Source organism: Balaenoptera physalus, assembly GCF_965194825.1.
Source record: "Balaenoptera physalus genome assembly, chromosome: 8".
NCBI lineage: Eukaryota > Metazoa > Chordata > Mammalia > Artiodactyla > Balaenopteridae > Balaenoptera > Balaenoptera physalus.
Genome location: NC_138887.1, coordinates 13,174,366 through 13,193,634, shown reverse-complemented (window position 1 = coordinate 13,193,634; position 19,269 = coordinate 13,174,366). Strand labels below are relative to the sequence as shown.

The following is a 19,269-nucleotide window of genomic DNA, read 5'->3' as shown; positions in this document are numbered from 1 at the left end:
AAGGGAGACACAAAGGAATTAAGAATGAAGTGAGGGACTTCCCTGGTGGTCCAGTGGTTAAGACTCCGCACTCCCAATGCAGGGGCCCCGGGTTCGATCCCTGGTCAGGGAACTAGATCCTGCCTGTGGCAAAGAAGATCCCACGTGCCGCAACTAAGACCCGGCACAGCCAAATAAATAAATAAATAGTAAGAAAAAAAAATGAAGTGAAAGATAACATTTAAGCTGGGTAGGGGGAGTGATGAGGACATGGGAAGAGGGGGACAGCAGTGAGAAAGATGCAGGATCTTATAACTACAGGTCCAATGCGGGTTACAGATTATTTAAGTGGGAATACTAGGGCAAGTTGGGAAGACAGAAGGTGTCTGTCAGAGAAGGGAACTGCTTAAAATAAAACTCCTGTGTGAAATACTGGTCATGATAAGGTTTAGAATAGCCCTGTCCAGTGGAACTTTCTGTGATGATGGACATGATCTATATCTGTGCTGTCCAGTTCTGTAGCCACTCGCCACATGTGGCTATTAAGCACTTAAAATGTGGCTAGTGTGAGGACTTCCCTGGTGGTCCAGTGGCTAAGACTCCATGCTCCCAATGCAGGGGGCCCAGCTTCAACCCCTGGTCAGGGAACTAAGACCCTGCCTGTGGCAAAGAAGATCCCGTATGCTGCAACTAAGACCCGGCACAGCCAAATAAATAAATAAGTATTAAAAAAAAATGTGGCTAGTGTGACTGAGAAAATGAATTTTAGATTTTATTTCATTATAATTAATTAATTTTAATTTTGATAGCCAAATGGGGCTAGTGACTACTGAACTGGATAGTACAGGTCTAGAGTGTGATCACGTCAGCTGCTTTATTGGGAGGTGCAATCTAAGGGCAGCAAAGAATGACGGAAAAAAAGGAGAAGCAAATACATGTGGTGAGTTACGGAGCTGGTCACAGCCTCACAGGAAAACACACCGGTCACACAGGACATCTCTGGAGGTGCCACGTGGCAGTGTTGTGGGAGCAGCCTATCAAGGGGAGGAAGGAAGATACACTTGTTTGCTGGCTTCTTCCCATCTCCAAGGGTGCCCCACAGGGTGTTAATTACTCCACACTTCTGGGTTGTGCTGGGAAAACAGCGCTTCATCTAATCTGGAAGCTGTGCGAGGAGCCAGTCAGTGGGTCACTTTGGACCTGGGTGCTGAAGCTGCTGCTTCCTGAGTGGGCATGAGGGACCTCAGGCCAATGCCATGCTTTCACCCCCAGGGAGTCTGAGTCACCTGGGGCATTAGGAGATGAGGTGAGCTCCACTGAGCAAGAGGCCAAGGTCAGGAGGTAGGGTCAGGGGGAGCCAAGTGAGTCTGGAGTAGTGTATGCACTCAGTCTGGTATATTGTGAGTGACCTTGGGCAGGTCAGCTAAGCACTTCAAATCTTAGCTCCCTTTTTTTGTACAATGGTAACAGGACCTACCTCGTATGCTGGTTCATATTATTCATACACATTACCCAGGATTATTTACAAGAGCTTTGTAACAATAGGTGAGACAGCCATCATTCTTGCCATTTCACAGATGTGGAAACTGAGGCTAAGAGAGAGTAAATGAAAATACTTACAAATGCTATAGCCAGAGTCCCTCTGACTCAACCTCTTACTCTTTCCACCCTGTCACACGTCCCCTTGAGATTTCATCCGAGGACTGAATTTCAAAACCCTAAGAGAGAGGATTCAAACATGAAAGTGAGTTAAAAGTTATACACGGGGGCAGATATTATAAAGGGTAAAATGTGTGTCCAACGACATTGATTTCATAAAGTAAAGCATGCTTTGAAATCAGTTTACAAGTATAGTTTTATTTATTTTTAATTTTTTTTCTTTTTTTTAATTGGAGTACAGTTGCTTTACACTGCTGTGTCAGTCTCTGCTGTACAGCAAAGTGAATCAGCCACACGTATACATATATCCCCTCTTTTTTGGATTTCCTTCCCACAAGCATAGCTTTAGAAGCACTCCGAAAAAATGTTTGTTTTGAACGAAGTTATTTCTGTTGAATCGTAGTGATCTGTTGAAGCACAAAACATAAGACCCACTCTTCCGAACAATTTTCAGAGGACGCAGTCTCATTTGCCAGGCGAGCGCAGCAGGAGAGCTGCTATCATTGAGACCACACATGCTCTGACTTGTCAAGACCCACCTTCGTGTTTCCCCCTGCCAAGTAACAGGCTCAACTATCATGATCTCTAATCCCTTGGATGCAGCTGCCCGTCAGACTGTTAGAGCCCAAGCCACACAGCTTTCACTGACAGCAAACCTCTTTCCGATCTGAGTTCCGAGGAAAAGAACGCAAGATGGAGGAATTAATTGAGCAAAGACCCTCCAGACAGTATGAGTAAAACTTAATGATGAAAATGAGATGTGAACTGTTAAATTTTTGCACTTCATGTACATATAGAGTGAAATCAAGACTCTCTTAAAAATAGGGTTATTACTTTGTAGCCTTCAAACTCTCTGAGTAAGACGATATGGGAGTGACAGTAAGGGACATAGAGCTCTTAAAGAAGCCTGGCATTCCTGGGAGCACACAGCACAGATGAGCTGTTTCAAAACTGAAGACTTTTCCTGTGAATTATACGGACGCCATAGGGCTATGGAAACAGAAACTGGCACCTATTAACTGATGTTCTTACCCTGAGAAGCAAATGATGGTGGAAGGGATGAGAAGCTCATCCAAATGTTAGACTGAGTCAGGTGTCCTGGGGACCCAGGGCCTCCTCACCAAGAGAGAGGCAAACGGGGGCTCTGCGTCTCCAAACTTGCTCCCCTAGTCCTAAACCAGAAGGTGATGGTGGCAGTGCCAAGATACAGTGAGGATCAGCACGGGCTCCTTTCACGGGAAGCTAAGAGGTCGCCTACTACTGATGTAAACACTTCCATGAACTATCTCCAAGGCCACTTTTTTTTTTTTTAGTGAATTTATTTATTTATTTTTGGCTGTATTGGGTCTTCGTTGCTGCACGCGGGCTTTCTCTAGCGGCGGCGAGGGGGGGCTACTCTTTGTTGCAGTGCGTGGGCTTCTCATTGCGGTGGCCTCTCCTGTTGCAGAGCACGGGCTCTAGGCACATGGGCTCCGTAGTTGTGGCACACGGGCTCAGTAGTTGTGGCTCACAGGCTCTAGAGCACAGGCTCAGTAGTTGTGGCTCGCGGGCTCAGTAGTTGTGGCTCACGGGCTCTAGAGCGCAGGCTCAGTAGTTGTGGCGCACGGGCTTAGTTGCTCTGCGGCATGTGGGGTCTTCCCGGACCAGGGCTCGAACCCGTGTCCCCTGCATTGGCAGGCGATTCCCAACCACTGCGCCACCAGGGAAGTCCATCCAAGGCCATTTTTAATGATAAGGAAAGAGAGTCTCAAATATGTTATAGTCTGGAATGGTAGACTTTCAAATAAACTTTCCACCAGAAGAGATAGAAATGGTGCTGTCAGAGAAGAAACATGTCTGCTTTACGTGATTGTGTTCATGTGTCCAGAATGGTGCCTGCCACGGATACAATAGGACAATCTCTGTCATCAATGCTGATAGTAACAAGGCTTGATTTAAAAAAAATTTTTTTTCCTGGGCTTTCTGGAGTAATTATTTGTTTTACCTTTCACTTTCAGTGGTCAGGGGATGAAAACACGTATGTTTTGACTTCACATTATCTTGTGAGGCATTAACCAGCTGTCCTTTCATGAACAGCTGTGAACATAAAAATGTTTCAATACTATTATGTCTTCTTTAGACAAATTCTCATTTTATCCCCCCTCCTTTCTCCTTAAGTATACAGATATCACTCAAGGTTCTGCTAGTTATATGATGTTGAGAAAATTATCCGATTTCTTTGATGTTACATTTCTACATTTGCTTAATAGGGATGATAGTAATGCCTATATCACAGGGGTGTTCTGAAAAGTAAATGAGTTATTATCTGTGAGTGTCTTCAGCAAGATGTTTAGTGGACTGTAGGTATGCATAGGATTACTGGATTAAAAAACATGCAAAAATGGGACTTCCCTGGCGGTCCAGTGGTTAGGACTCCGAGCTCCCACTGCAGAGTTCGATCCTTGGTCGGGGAACTAAGATCTGGCATGCTCCGTGGTGCAGTCAAAAGTTAAAAAAAAAAAAAATGCAAAAATGACAACTAAGTTTTACTTAGCTGACATTTAAAATTTCTCTTTTGAATCTGCTGTGAATATCAGAAGAAAAAGGGAAAGGAGCAGGAAATAGTCAATATTTTGGAAAATACTTCAGAAGAAAATCAATGTCATATGGCCCAAACTTTTTCTTTTCAGATTTAGGCCAATTCTACCTTTCCTGAAATATGGTCAGTTTGAATTTTCTTTTGATTTTGAGGAATTTTCTTTAAATCAAAGACCTCTAAACATCTAGATTTTTCAGAGAAAATACAAAGAATTATCAGGAAAAGAAAATCCTGCAGCATTTCCCGTTTCATCTGGATTGGAATTTATAGATTCTTTTTTAAAAAATTTTAGACAGATTTTTTAAATTTATTTATTTATTTATTTATGGCTGTGTTGGGTCTTCGTTGCTGCACCTGGGCTTTCTCTAGTTGCAGCAAGCGGGGGCTACTCTTCATTGTAGTGCGTGGGCTTCTCATTGCGCTGGCTTCTCTTGTTGCGGAGCACAGGCTCTAGGTGCATGGGCTTCAGTAGTTGTGGCATGTGGGCTCAGTAGTTGTGGCTTGCAGGCTCTAGAGCGCAGGCTCAGTAGTTGTGGCACACGGGCCTAGTTGCTCCACGGCACGTGGGATCTTCCCGGACCAGGGATCGAACCTGTGTCTCCTGCATTGGCAGGCAGATTCTTAACCACTGAACCACCAGGGAAGTCCCTGGAATTTATAGATTCTTATCAAATGTTTTATAATTTTTTATAAAATGGGAAAACTGTTTAACTTGCATGACTCTTGTCATTCTCAATTAAAATTTTGTGCAAAAAAACCTCATGCAATAAGTTTCCGCTATTAACTCCAGAGGTAAATGGAAATCAAATTTTTAAAAAAACATCAGCAATAAATATTTAGTGACTGCCTACTATTTTATGCAATATTCTAAGCAATGGGAATATAATTCAAATTTTCAGGAAACTAACATTCAAGTCATTCAAAAGGACAGTTAGAAGAGTTGACTATGAGTGCATTATTTTATGAGAAAACAATCCTCTTTCTTTGGTAGAAATTTTGTTTGTTATTTTTTTTCTGCTTGATTTTGTGTAATTTGGTGTTTACCCGGGACACCCCTTGTGGGGAGTAGAAACAGGGCGATTGAATGTAAAGGGATTTGAGGGTGAGGTTAGGCAAAACAGGCAGGGGCTTGATTATTCATCTGGCTTGGAATTTGTCTGGTTTATAAATGAGCTGAGAACTCAAGTCATTATTTAGAAGCAAAAGGAGAAACTTTCTCATTAAGACCAACTTTATGGTCATAAGATTACAAGTCCGCTAGGGAAATTAGGGTCAGGAAAGAATGAGTGAAGATGCCAAGCTAGGATGAATTATCCAATAAGATGCTGTGGAATTACCCAAGATAGCGTACATCTCAGCTTTGGAGAGAGGAAGAAGGTCACTCCTCGGAGGAGGGGAGACTTAAGGTGAACTCCCGTGGGTACACAGGAGGAACACAGAAGTCAGCCATGGGAAAGAGGACTGAAAAAGGAAGGAACCACGCCCAGGAGCTCTGGTTCAAGGACCAACAAGCAACACATTTGGATTGACCGGGATGCTGAGAGGTGAGGCCAGAAAGGTGAACGGAGATTAGATAAAGAAAAACCTTCAATCTGTCATGAAGGCAATAGAGATCCATTAAAGGATTTAGGTTAGGGGAAGACTTTAAGCAGATTTGCCTTTGAGTAAGATCCCTCAGGACTAGTGTGAAGAAGAGATTGAGGGAGATAGTCTAGATATTGGCCAATATCAAAGTCTTAGAGGGAAGAAAGTGACATATAATAAACCTGTTTTTCAAGTTTAATCCAATTTTAATTTCCTCGTGTTGCTCTTAGAAGCAACCCAGACATCTTTTTTTAAAAATTAATTAATTAATTAACTTATTTTTGGCTGCATTGGGTCTTCGTTGCTGCACACAGACTTTCTCTAGTTGCGGCGAGCGGGGGCTACTCTTTGTTGCGGTGCGCAGGCTTCTCATTGAGGTGGCTTCTCTTGTTGCAGAGCACGGACTCTAGGCGTGCAGGCTTTAGTAGTTGTGGTACACGGGCTTCAATAGTTGTGGCTCATGGCTCCAGAGCACAGGCTCGGTAGTTGTGGCGCACAGGCTTAGTTGCTCCACTGCATGTGGGATCTTCCTCGAACAGGGCTCGAACCCGTGCCCCCTGCATTGGCAGGCAGATTCTTAACCACTGCACCACCAGGGAAGTCCCAACCCAGACATCTTGAGTAACTACCTAAATATATAAATTCAATTTGCAACCTTCATGTACATATATACTGCTAATGTGTTGGTAGATTTTTATAGAAACAAGAATTTCAAGACAAGCGGGATGTAGTTCTAGAGATGATTTTCCCCTTGTGCAAGCTCAGTGGCTGGATTCCTTTGATTTATCACTTAAAATCATTAGTCATGTCAGATGTTATGAACAATTGTATAATTAAGGATATATACTCCCTCTCTGAAGGGCACAAGTACCTCTATGAAACACAGATGGCACTTCCAGGGTTTTTCATAGGTGATTTAAAAATGAATTTACCAGTGATTTAAAAATGAATTCTTACTTTTTTAGTTCCTTGACATTGTAAACCATAACATTATGAAACTCAATGGTTTCGTTTCTATAGTTTAAAGCAGACTCAGGATTAAGGACTATCACGATCTTCATAAAGATAAATTCTGGGAAACATAAAAGTGTGGAAACGTGTTCATTCTGTCTGTTCTTTGAAAGGTACTAAAACCTATTCTTCTCCAGAGACAGGCAGTGCCTTCTGCTACTCCTGAAAACTTTACTCAGCCATTGGCCTCTTCTATTATTACTGGCAGAAAAATTTAGTTCCTCACCTTCGAGAGCAACTTCCTGGCAAGCCTGAGAGTAACGCCTACCTACCTTTCAAAACCAAAGAATATAAAAGAACTTATAACTCAAAGTAACAGTCACCTGCCCCACCCCTGGACCATTTTCCAGAGGCAACTACTTGGAATCATTTTCTTGCTATTAATCAAATTTAGACATTTTCTTTTTACTTCCTGCTATGACAGGAGAGTATTTAGCACACTTATACCTCAGCTCAGTTCACTTACTCCCTTCTCATTTCTGTTAGTCATCTTCCTACACTGTATTTAGTTTCTCTATTGCAGAGGTTGCAAATGGATGGCCTGAAGGCTAGATCTGACTGTAGATGTGTTTTGTTTGAGTTGCAGTGAGTTCAAAAACAAAACAAAAAACAAACAAACAAAAAACTCCAACATGAAAAAAATGATAAGATTTAACATTTTAAAATTCCAAATGTTTAGCCCCACAAGAAAGTCAGATGCAGGGGACTTCCCTGGTGGTGCAGTGGTTAAGAATCCACCTGCCAAGACAGGCAACATGGGTTCAAGCCCTGGTCCGGGAAGATCCCACATGCCGTGGAGCAACTAAGCCCGTGAGCCACAACTACTGAGCCCACGAGCCACAACTACTGAAGCCCGTGTGCTTAGAGCCCCTGCTCTGCAAAGAGAAGCCACTGCAATGAGAAGCCCGCGCACCGCAATGAAGAGTAGCCCCTGCTTGCCGCAACTAGAGAAAGCCCGCATGCAGCAATGAAGACCCAACGCCACCAAAAATAAATAAATTAATTAATTAAAAAAAAAAAGTCAGATGCTGCATGTTTTAGTTTCCTAGGGCTGCCATAAGAAAGTACCACAAACCAGGAAGCATAAAACTTAAAACAACTCTCACTGTCCTGGAGGCTCGAAGTCTGGAATCAGGCTGTTAGCAGGACCATTCTCCCTCTGGAAGCTCTAGGAAAGAATCCTTTCTTGCCTCTTCTGAGCTTCTGGTGGTTGCCAGCAATTCCTGGCATTCCTTGGTTTGTAGCTGTATCACTGAAATTTCTTCCTCTCTCTGCATGTGGCCTTCTTCCCTCTGTGTGTCATGTCTCTTAGTCCAAATCTCCCCTTCTTGTAAGGACACCAGCCATTGGATTTAGGGCTCGCCCTAATCCAGTATAACTTCCCTTTACTAATTACATTTGCAAAGACACTTTTTCCAAATAAGATCTCTTTCTGACGTTCCAGGTGGACATGAATGTTGGGGGGACACTAACCCAGTACATGGCAAATACGGCCCCTTTCCCATGAATTGACCAAAGCTGGTTAAGTGGCTGTACTCTCCAGATGGGGCAAGCACTGACTCGTATGCCACAGTTCTCTGCACATCTACCAGGTAAACACAAGCACCAAAACCTGAGCCCTGTTTCTCATTTATGTTGCTTGCTTTTCTCCTGTAACTATTTCAGTTTGCTAATCATGCTATTGGTCATCTTTATAACTTTTAAATAATATACCAAAACTTCTATTTCATGTTTTATAAACTTTTGTCAATATCTCATGGCTACCTTCCTGTTTTGTGGTACCAGGATATTAGGGTTTTCTCCCACGTTTCCCTCTATCTCTTCTGTTCCCTTTCCACCTCACGGATTTTTGTCGGTAGCATCTTAATTATTGTTATGGGTTGAATTGTGTCCCCCTCACCCCCACCAAAATTCATATGTTGAAGTTCTAATCCTTAGGACCTCAGATTGTGACCTTATTTGGAAATAGGGTGACTGCAGATATAAGTAGTTAAGGTGAGGTCATACCGAAGTAGGGTGGGTCCCTAATCCAATATGACTGATGTCCTTAAAAATGGAGGGGGAAATTTGGAGACAGATACACACACAGGGAGAATGCCATGTCAAGGCAAAGGCAGAGACTGGGGTGATGCAGCAGAAGCCAAGAAATGCCAAAGATTGCCAGCAAACCTCCAGAAGCTAGGGGTGAGGCATGCAAGAGATTATCCTTCACAGCCTTTAGAAGGAACCAACACTGCTGGCACCTAGTTCTTGGATTGCTAGCCTCCAGAACTGTGAGACAATAAAATTTCCATTGTTTTCAGTCCCCAGTTTGTGGCACTTTGTTACAGCAGCCCTAATGAATTAATATAACTTCATTATACATACATATTCAATGTTATAGCACTCATATTACATTCTGAAATTTTAAGTATACTTTATGTTCTATGGCCCTCAAATGTCTGCTGATTTTGGTTTACTCATTCATATTTAAAATGAGGTGATAGACTTTCTGCTTCTGCTCATGAAGAGGTTACCAGTATGGGGCTGGCCACCTGCTGTAAACAACTAGAAAACTGGACACAATGTATGAAATAAATGTTCGAAGCCATTTATTTTTAGCCATTGAAAGAAAGGAGGGAATTCCCTGGCAGTCCAGTGTTTAGGACACTGTGCTTTCACTGCTGAGGGCCTGGGTTCAATCCCTGGTCAGGGAACTAAGATCCCGCAAGCCATGCAGCGCGGCTGAAGAAAGGAAGGAAGAAAGGAAGGAAACCGATAAGGTACACCTTTTGACTGTTGCAGCTTTCTCCCTGGGGGCAATTTCTGGACCATAGTACCAGGAGGAGAAATCCAGACATCACCTGGGAGATATCACTGTGTTGAAATCCGGAAATAAGGACTTGGGGAGGCTGAGGTGGCTGCAATTTGTGGGGCAGAACACCAAAGAGGAGGGAGATATGCATAGGGATTCCCTTGATTATTTGCCAGAATAATAATCTGAACCTATGTAAGATGAAACTACATGAGGCTGGGCAAAGAAGAAAAGCTGGGAGTTATGAGCTAAACGAATCTTACTGCTCACACAGGGCTAAGAGACATTTGATCTCCTACTAACTAGAGTGAAGAAAACATGAAAAACCTGGGGCATTCAACAGAGAACCCAAAAGTGGTATGTCTTAGTAGTTACGCTAAATAAGAATTAGAATAAAGCTACTTTAGATCTACTCTAACAACGTGGAAAAGTAGGCCTTGATGTGATCAAGCTGATGCCCAAGTGACTAAATTGCCTGCCAAGCAAATTTAACATTAATTAAATAAGAGAACAAAATTCAAGTTTTCAAAAATATAACATTCATAATGCTCAACTTCTAGTCAAAAATTGCTAGACATGTGAAGAAGGTGAAAATATGATCCCTAGCCAGGAGAAAAATTCAGTAGGAAAAAAAGGGGAGGGGGTTAAATTCATCAGGCAGATATAATTTCTCAATGTGTATGCACCTAATAACAGCATTTCAAAATACATGTAGCAAAAACTGATAGAATTAAAGAAGTGAAAAATCCACAACTGCAGTAGATTTCACTCAGCTCAGTAACTGACAGATTAAGTAGCAATCTGTGAGAATATAGAACACCTATAAGCCGAAATGACCTGTTGACCCTTATAGAACACTACCCTCAACAACAGAAGAGTACACATTTTTTAAGTGACTATAGAATAATCACTAAAATAGGCCATATATTGGACCATAAAACAAGTTTTGATAAGTTTATACATATTGAAATCATAGTGAGCATGTTCTTTGACCATAATGGAATTAAATTAGAAACTAGTAGTCAAAAGATATATGAGAAGAGTCTAATTATCTGTATAATCTGTATATTTAAAAAATATAGCATTTGGGGCTTCCCTGGTGGTGTAGTGATGAAGAAGTCACCTGCCAGGGCAGTGGACACAGGTTCGAGCCCTGGTCTGGAAAGATCCCACATGCCGCAGAGCAACTAAGCCCGTGCGCCACAACTACTGAGCCTGCGCTGTAGAGCCCGTGAGCCACAACTACTGAGCCTGCGTGCTGCAACTACTGAAGCCCACGTGCCTAGAGCCCGTGCTCCACAACGAGAAGCCACCGCAGTGAGAAGCCCGTGCACCAAAATGAAGAGTAGCCCCCGCTCGCCACAACTAGAGAAAGCCCGTGTGCAGCAACGAAGACCCAACACAGCCAAAAATAAATAAATAAAATAAATAAATTTTAAAAAATATATAGCATTTGTCATTAGGGAACTTCAAATTAAAATAACAATGAGACACTACTACATACCTATTAGAATTATGAAAATCCAAAAAAGTTGACGACACCTGTTGCTGGTGAGGATGTAGAGAACAGGAACTCTCATTCACTACTGATGGGAATGGAAAATGGTACAATTTGGCAGTTTCTTACAAAGTTAAAAATAGTCTAAACATAATCTTACCATATGATTCAGCAGTTGCACTCCTAAGTATTTACCCAACTGATTTGAAATTTTATGTCTACCCAAAAACCTGCACACAAATGGTTATATCATCAGCTTTGCTCATAATCACCCGAAACTCGGAACAACGAAGACATCCTTCAATAGGTGAATAGATAACCAAACGGCAGTACATCTGTACAGTGGAATAATTTTCAGTGATAAGAAGAAAAGAGCTATCAAGCCACAAAAAAGACGAGGATGAATCTTAAATACACATTGTTAAGTGAAAGATGCCTGTCTGAAAAGACTAAATACTGTATAATTACAATTACAATTACATTCTGGAAAAGTAAAACTGTAGCGATGTTCAAAAGATCAGCAACTGCCAGAGGTCTGAGGGGAGTGAGAAATGGTTAAATAGGAGAAGCACATGGGATATTTTTAGGGCAGCGAAACTATTTTATATGATACTCCAGTGGTGGATACGTGAACTTCATAGCAGTCTTATTCATAATAGTCCCAAACTGGAAACAACCCGAATGTCCAACCACAGGTGAATGGATAAACCATGTGGTGTATCCATACAATGGAGTACTACTCAGCAAGAAAACGAAATGAATTACTGATACAGACTACAACCTGATGAATCTCAAAAACTTTATGCTAAGCAAGAGAAGCCAGAACCACATACTCTATGACTCAATTCATCAGAAATTCTAGAACATGAAAATTAATCTATAGTTAGTTGCCTGGGACCGGTGGTGCTAGGGATTGATTTCAAAGAGGTAGGAGGAAACTTTTTGTTTTTGTGAAAAACTTTTGTTTTTGTTTTACTTTGTGTGGTGTTTATATGACATATATTTGTCGCTATATTATACATGAATTATACATCAATTGAGTTTTTTTTTAAAAAAGGAAGTGATGGCAAGACTGACTGGATGATTCATGCAGAGAAGAGATTCGCAATTCATAGGCCTTTCTTGAGACTGTATAGGTCAAGGGCTGCCCTTTACGCAGGAAGCTTCTCTCATGCCAGAGTGGAGAGATTTTCTCCGCTATACCAAGTCCTTCTTAGCACCCCCAGTTCTCTCTAGGCAGTTCTTTACAAAGGAATTCTCCTGCCCTCCCTAACCTCCACCACCGCCCACCCAGGTGTAACCAGCTGGCTGCCAACAATTCTGTGTTTCACGCCACGGGTGGGGTTGGTCTGCTCCCTATACACCTTGAAATCATTCGGATTCTGCCCCAGTTCTCTTTCCTTCCTTCTGTGATACTTCCTATACCCAAGTCCAGAACCGCTCCAAAGCTCTGCAAATCCAAAGTTGTTCATTTGTTCTCAAGATTTTTACTTCTTGATGTGCATCCATTGATTTAATCCCAGTTGAAAGTGTATTCGTTGTCTATTACTGCATAACAAATACCACAACATTTAGTGGCTTAAAACAATAAAAAGGAGATGAGGATCACTGGGGATCATCTTGGAGGCTGACTAATATACAGTCAGTAAATGCTTACTTGTGTATTTATGTCCATCTACTTCATTTTATTCCTCAGTGAGCGTTTTACCTGCTACTTGTGAAGAAAATGCCAGTCATTCTTTATTAGTATGATAGATACTATGATAAATGTAACTAAGAAGTTTATAGTACTTAAAAATTACAATTGTATTGATACATGATTCTCTCTTTAAAAAAATTAATACACTTTTTCTTAAAACGGCCGCTGTATTAAAAGTTGAGCTGGAAGTTCCCGTATACACCCCACTCCCAGTTTCTTCTATTAACGTCTTGCATTAGTACAGTACATTTGTTACAATTAATGAGCCAATACTGATACATTTTTATTAACTAAAATCCAACTAAAGTTTATATTAGGGTTTATTCTTTGTGTTGTACATTCTATGGATTTTGACAAATGTATGATATGTATCCACCTTTACAATATCATGCAAAACAAATTTCACTTCTTTAAAAGTATCTTTTGCTCCATCTATTAATCCCTCCCTTGCCCCTGAACCCCTGATCTGTTTATTATTTCTAGTTTTGCCTTTTCCAGAATGTCATATAGTTGAAATCATAAGTACGTAGCCTTTTCTAATTGGCTTCTTTCACTTCACAAAATGTACCTAATTTTCCTCATGTTTTTCTGTGACTTGGTAACTCACTTCTTTTTATTGCTGAGTAATATTCCATTGTCTGAATGTACCACTTTGTTTATCCACTTATTGAAGACTATCTTGGTTGCTTCCAAATTTTGAGAATTATGAATAAAGCTGCTATAAACATTGATGTGCAGGGTTTTGTGTGGGTGCATACTTCTTTTTCACCCCTGGTTCTTCAGGTTTAACACTGGACTTTTTTTCTTAGATGCTTCATTTCTTCCATATCTAAGAAAAACTCTTCATCTTGTTTATATGACTCCGAATTCCTATTGGGTTTTCAATAAACATTAATTACCACAAGGTTTCCTCAAAACTCATACAGACATTTACAAATTTGTTGAGTGATTTTCAGTCTTTTGGATTTCTAGGTTGATGGCTATTTCCACAGGAAGGTAGAATTGTGTGCTATAATTGAGATTGCAGTCCCACATAACTTCTGCGTAATGTAACTAAAAGTATTTTAAGTTCTTTTCAGTTGATGTTTTAAATGTCTACTTTGTAATTTCTCTTTCTATCCTTAACTGAGCACTTCATTAAGTAAAACTTCTAGCATAACCATATCTGAATTACTGAATATTCCATTTGACTACAGAATGAAGATTATGTTTCTCTAAAAAATCACACTCAATTCATGGGTTTTTATTATTTTTTAAGCCATTCTAGAGGCCCTAAATACACACATGGCACCAAAACAAACTGTTCTGTGTGGGAACACATATTTTGCTCTAGTTCTAGACAGCTGTAACAGACAGCTGTACTTTCTTAGCTGCACTGTATCCAACCCTTCTTCCTGTTCGAGGAATTCCTCCACAGTCTTGGTGAAAGGCATGCTCTCCTTCCCAGTCTGGAAGCGTGAGAGGCCCTATCCTGATGTTCCTCACCTCTAGCAGCCTGGGCATGGCACATGATCTTTAGCCAATGATCACTTTTCCAGAAATTTAAATCTTGACCAAGAGACACAAAGACAAAGGGGCAATGAAATTTTTTTTTTAACATCTGTATTGGAGTATAATTGCTTTACAATGGTGTGTTAGTTTCTGCTTTATAACAAAGTGAATCAGCTATACATATATCCCCATATCTCCTCCTTCTTGCGTCTCCCTCCCACCCTCCCTATCCCACCCCTCTAGGTGGTCACAAAGCACTGAGCTGATCTCCCTGTGCTATGCGGCTGCTTTCCACTAGCTATCTATTTTACATTTGGTAGTGTATATATGTCCATGCCACTCTCTCACTTCATCCCAGCTTACCCTTCCCACTCCCCATGTCCTCAAGTCCACTCTCTACGTCTGCGTCTTTATTCCTGTCCTGCCCCTAGGTTCTTCAGAACCTTTTTTTTTTTTTAAAGATTCCATATATATGTGTTGGCATACGGTATTTGTTTTTCTCTTTCTGACTTACTTCACTCTGTATGAGACTCTAGGTCCAGCCACCTCACTACAAATAACTCAATTTTGTTTCTTTTTATGGCTGAGCAATATTCCACGGTATATATGTGCCATATCTTTATCCATTCAACTGTCGATGGACACAGGTTGCTTCCATATCTTGGCTATTATAAATAGAGCTGCAATGAACACTGTGGTACATGATTCTTTTTGAATTATGGTTTTCTCAGGGTATATGCCCAGTAGTGGGATTGCTGGGTCATATGGTAGTTCTATTTTTAGTTTTTTAAGGAACCTCCATACTGTTCTCCATAGTGGCTGTATCAATTTACATTCCCACCAACAGTGCAAGAGGGTTCCTTTTCTCTACATCCTCTCCAGCATTTATTGTTTGTAGATTTTTTGATGATGGCCATTCTGACTGGTGTCAGGTGATACCTCATTGTAATTTTGATTTGCATTTCTCTAATGATTAGTGATGTTGAGCATCCTTTCATGTGTTTGTTGGCAATCTGTATACCTTCTTTGGAGAAATGTCTAGGTCTTCTGCCCACTTTTGGATTGGGTTGTTTTTTTTGATATTGAGCTGCATGAGCTGCTTGTAAATTCTGGAGATTAATCCTCTGTCAGTTCCTTCATTTGCAAATATTTTCTCCCATTCTGAGGGTTGTCTTTTTGTCTTGTTTATGGTTTCCTTGGGGCAATGAAATTTAATTCCCAGCAGTGGGGAGATTATCTCCAAGGGCAGTTGAGGTGGAATCCCAAAGAGGCAGCAGCAGTGCCCTACAACAAAGGTAACTGTGTCCTTCCCAGGCTATTGGGCTATTCCTGCTAACATTTTCCAGCTTCTTGGCTGCTCGAGTTACCTGGGTCTTTACCTATTTTTCCAGCCTGGTATTACAACTTCCTGTCAATTCATGAGCCCTTTATATCCTTCCAATAAATTCCTTTAAGACTGTTAAAGTAGCTGTTACTTTCAACAGAAGTCTTTTAATTGATGAATCAGCAAAGTCAATCCATTCATTAATTCTCCCATTATTCATTCAGAAACTACCAGGTACCGTACATTGTGGGAGGCTTAATATGATGGTGAGTAGACACTGTTTCTGTTGTGTTGCAACCTACAGTCTATTGGAGGAAACAGACAAGGAAAGAGATGACTGCAGTACATGCTTGACAGGGAAGGACATTATTCATCAGGAACACAAAAGAGGAATATTTAATCCAACCTTAGTGATGGTAGTGGTGGGGGCGGTCGGAGAAAGCTTCAAGTGGTACCTAAACCTGACATTCGAATATGTAAAAATTACACGTAGTTAGGAGGTAGGAGGTGGGTTGAGTATTCCACACAGAGGGAGCAGCCCGTGTGAAGGCCCAGTGTTGAGAGACGAACAGGACCTTCAAAGAACTGAAAAGAAGTTCCAGATGACTGAAGTGCAGAGTTTGAGCAGAGAGAGAAAGAGGAGTCTGGAGCCGTAAGTGGGACTCGGATGATGCAGAGTGATGTGAGCCCCCTGCTGGCGTTAGCACTTTCTCCTAGAAGCAGTTGGGAGCAACTGAAGAGTTTTAAGCAGAAGCCTCAGTATACATGAGCCTGGTGCCTGGGTGCCTGGAGAAATTGTGTAAGAAAATAAAAGGTTGCAAAGTTTAGGAGTGGGAACAAAAATCTCTATTTCATGCCTTTAAAAATCTTTTTTTTTTTTTTTAAGAACAATGATAATGTGCTTTCCTCTATGTGTGGAAATGATAATATTGAGTTAAAAATTAGCAGACAGGTTTGTTGAGAATTTTTTTCTATAATGGCAATGGACTTACTATGAGTCATCAATATTCTACAAAGGATTGCCTATGACAGTGGCCTTCAGGTTTTTTTGCTTATACTTCCTAAAATGATTTGAAAACCCTATATATACCTTTGCACCTTTTTATGTTGACATTTAAGATTCTTATATCACTCCTGTGTGTATCCAAAAGACTCAAACGATGGCTGTTTGATACCGACTATCATTCTTTTAGAAAAACTATATCTAATCTTCAACAGCCAGAATTTTACATTGTTCTCTTTTCCATTCCACTTCTCTCACATAATTTTATCCTAATGTAATATACTAACATACTTTTTTTGCTTTAAAGTCTTTTACTGATCACCTTATCATACACCCTGCCATAAGAAAAAAAAGTATGTAAGTGAAAACTGATGAGTGTTAAAATTTTTCTTCTAGATTGAGTCATAATTTCAATTATCAGTAATATACAATTGATTAAAACAGCAAATATATTTCATGTTTTGATTAACCATTTTAAAATATTAGTAAAGTTAAAGGAGTTCCCTGGTGGCCTAGTAGTTAGGATTTTAGGGTCCCACTGCTGTGGCTTGGGTTCGATACCTGGTGGAGGAACTGAGATCCCACCAGCCACATGGCGCCTGGCAAAAAAAAAAAAAAAAAGTAAAGCTATTCTATGTGTTCAGAGAGGAATATTACTTATTGCTACGAGACAGGTTGTCCTGATTAAACAAATCTTTCCCAGACACAGTGTTTCAATTGTGCCTTGGTTTGTCTTTGTTCTTACACTTTTGGGCAATGTGCCATTAAGATTAGAGAATGAGAATTCTGTCTTTGTTTTATAAAGTGGGAGAGAGAACCAGCAAGATACCTTGACTGCAAGAACATTCTCAGGCAGATCAATTTTAGAAGTATGGAAGTTGATCATTCAAAAACGGATTTCCTCAAAACTTTCCCAGCCTATGTACTCCTTGGAATGTCTTTGAGTATCGCCAGCGAGTTTGAAAACCATGAGTCACATGTAAAGAGTACTGGATGGGAGACAAAATAAACAAGGCTTCTTTTACAAAATAGCTTCGGGACCTTAGACAGGACATTTGATTTGTGTAAATCTCAGTTTCCATCAATAAAGTGAGTTGGGGGGGGTGAACTTAAATTTTAAAGATTCTTTCCAGTTCTAAAACCCCTTGATTTCCACTGGAAATTTTTAGCTATGCCCAGGACACTGGGAAGAAGGCCAGGCACCAATACAGAAAGGGAAAAGGAAAGATGGATAGCATTTATGTGGTCACTAAGGACATGATAAAGGAAAAAGAGGGGATTGTGTGGATATAGATCAAGAAACACTTTTTAAAAAGTGTTTTTATTTGTGTGTAGGGTATGTTTTGGGGTTGAATATTCAAGTTTCACATTATTGTTTATGTGGCTGTAGACAACTCAATCTCCTTCAGCTTTACTTTCCTCAACTATTAAATGGGAATAATACTGTGTACTTTGTACCTCAGGTGATGATTAAAAGACAGAAACTAAGGCTTATTTCCCTTAGCATAATGTTTTCAAAGGTCCTCCATGCTATAGCATGTATCAGAAATTCATTCCTTTTTATTGCTGAAAAAAAATACTATATTGTAAGGATGTGTCACATTTTGTTTATCCATTCATCTGCTAATGGACATTTAGGTTGTTTCCACTTTTGGGCTATTATGAATTATGCTGTTAACATTTGTATACAAGTTTTTTCATGGAGATATGGTTACATATCTTGTGGGTACATAGCTAGGATTGAATTTGCTGGGTCATAGCATAATTCTGTGTCCAACATTTTGAGGAACTGCCAAACTGTTTTCCAAAGTGGTTGTATCACGTTTACATTCCCACCAGCGATGTATGAGGGTTCCATTTTCTCCGCATCTTTGACAAAACTTGTCTATTGACTATAGCCTGGTGTGTAAAGTGGTATCTCATTGTGGTTTTTATCTGAATTTCCCTAATGGCTAATAATACTGAGCATCTTTTCATCTTTCCTTTTTGGCCATTTGTATGTCTTCTTTGGAGAAATGTATATTCAGATCTTTTAACCATTTTAAAATTGGGTTATTTATCCTTCCATTGTGGAGTTGCGGGAGTTCTTTATATATTCTACATGCAAATCCCTTACCACATAAATAATTTGTAAAGATTTATGCACTGTCTTTTTCATTTTCTTGATGGTGTCATTTGAAGCAGCACAAGGTTCTTAATTTTGATAAGTCCAATTTATCATTTTTCCTTTTGTCATTTGTGCTTTTGGTGTCTCATCTGAGAAGGTTTTTCGTAACCCAAGGTTGCAAATATTTATTTCTATGTTTAACTTCTCAGAGTTTTATAGTTTTAGCTCTTATATTAGGCCTGTGATCCATTTTGAGCTAATTTTTGTATATTGTATGAGGTTGGGGTCCAACTTCATTCTTTTGCATGTGGCTGTCGAGCTGGCCTAGCACCATTTTTTTTTCTTTGCTATTATTTATATTGTGATAATGGGGAAAATGGAAATGAGGAGGGGGCTGGGCAGTTGTTGTTTACACCTATCAACAACAATCTCCTTCACCACAACCATGTGTTGAATAGACAATTCTTCCCCATCAAATTGTCTTGGCACCCTTGTTAAAAATCATCTGACCATAAATATAAGGGTGAATCAATTATTAAATG

At 40.3% G+C, this 19,269-nt stretch overlaps 1 long non-coding RNA gene across 1 annotated transcript in view; it reads right to left on the bottom strand.

Annotated features, from left to right (window-relative positions):
- The window catches only part of LOC309666289, a 157,736-nt gene that overhangs the window by 131,852 nt on the left and 6,615 nt on the right, over nt 1-19,269 (bottom strand). Inside the window, exons 3-4 of the long non-coding RNA XR_014266998.1 lie at nt 11,110-11,191; nt 1,600-1,697 (exon numbers count right to left, since the gene is read on the bottom strand). This is a non-coding gene — a long non-coding RNA (uncharacterized lncRNA). The remainder of the gene's footprint in view (nt 1-1,599; nt 1,698-11,109; nt 11,192-19,269) is intronic.